Raw genomic sequence first — 1,974 nt, 5'->3', positions numbered from 1 at the left:
ATTACTAAAAGCAAGCATTTTCGACTACATTTCTGTGTAAATAAATATACATTCCTACAGGTACTACAGTACTAACGATTTTTAAGAAATATATTTTCATAGAATTTACCGGTTCCAGGTCAAAATATCTCTAGTCAAAAATATCTCGAGTATAAAATTGAAAATATCTCCTGTTGAAAATATCTAATGGAAATATCTCCCATGAAAATATTTTTATTTATTTTATCCTTTTTTAAACAGATTCTCTAATCTCTATGGAGTATTTGGAACTCTATAGAAACGTCAAATGTGATTTTTAATAAATAAATGTAGTTTCTTAATTATCTAAACACTTTAAATAATAGGTATGCTTATAAATCATTATATAATAACTACCTACTTCTTCTTGAGTGGTTGTGTAGCATATAAAGAACGTTTACATGATTTGCACTCAGTAGGGGAGACAGTCTTAATATGACATACCATTTTGTAATTGGTATTATAGAGAATAGTATATATAGGTATTAGTTAATACCTGAAAATCTGTATATTTATACTAATACTATGCACATATTTCTGTGATCAAATAATACATTTATTAATTTATTATACTACAAAAAATTGAGTTCACTTTTTTAAAAATATATGAATTAGGTATGTATGTCATTTTACCCGGGTTTTCAGGTAAAATTACATACACATATTTGTATAATATGCAACCATATAGAATCCGAGATATTTTGTCGAAGATATTTTGACCGGAGAAATTTTTGCGAAAATATTTATATAGGTCACCGAATTTACCATCCCGAATTTGCATATACGTGGTAATAGATACTATTACTATATATAATTAAAAACAATTATATTATATTAGTTATTACTATACTTCTCGAACTCGAGACTCTAGGAAATAATTTATTATTCAACATTTGTATCAATATATAATATTATAGCATATTATAGACAAACACGCTGTAGTGGTGGTGTAAATATTATTTTGAATTATTAGGTAAATAATGTTCTAATTTTCAACGCCATATTTTAAATAGGCACCTATTGTACCAATATTACTAACCAGCAACATTTTTAAATATACGTAATTTGTCAGTCCGGGATGAGACGACTCTATATTATTTTATACAGGTTCATCAAAGAATCTCATCATTATAATAATATAGATGGGTGGCAATTAGTATAGTGTTTGTAACATAATATTAATAATATGCAGTCTTCGGGTGAGAACCATCAGCGACTAGATACGCGTACATAACTGCTTACGTACCTATGTTCACAATACTATTATATTATAATACCAACGCATTCGACGTCCACGTGAATATTACCTCATTAACGCACAGAAAACGCTGGTACTGTGTAGATCAGTGTTTCTCAAACTGTAGTACGCGTACCCCTTGGGGGTAGGTACTCGAAATTTTTTGAGGGGTACAAATCTGGTCATCAAACCTTTAAATTAAAATAGAGAAAAAAAATTCTAAAATCCAAGGTAACATTTGTGAATTTTAAATTAAAACGATGCCATATGGCGTATCTAACCGTTTCATTCGTCAATGATTGAGTAAGCGTGGCTATCGTTATACCAAGTAGAGTAGGAGACAGTAGAATATATAATAATTATAAAAGCGCGACGTTAAGCTAGGTTTCATGCGCGTGGCGCGTCTACGCTCGGATATAAAATCTTGCGTCGTTATTGCGAACGTGTCGTTATTGTTGGAGAGGAATAAAAAGAACTGTCTAACACTGCTGTCAAATTTCTTGTTGGATTTTCCACCACTTAATCATGTGAAAGAGGTTTTTCAAGTTTAACTTATGTTAAATGTAAATATAGAAATAAATTAAATGTTGAAGATGATTTAAGATTGTATTTAATAAAATTAGAACCCAATATTGATAAACTGTGCCAACAGAAACAAGCTCACCCATCTCACTAATATTCTTTGAAAATAAGCACTTATAGTTTTAAAATGTTTTTCT

Source organism: Acyrthosiphon pisum, chromosome A1, assembly GCF_005508785.2.
Source record: "Acyrthosiphon pisum isolate AL4f chromosome A1, pea_aphid_22Mar2018_4r6ur, whole genome shotgun sequence".
NCBI lineage: Eukaryota > Metazoa > Arthropoda > Insecta > Hemiptera > Aphididae > Acyrthosiphon > Acyrthosiphon pisum.
This window is presented reverse-complemented; position numbering follows the sequence as displayed.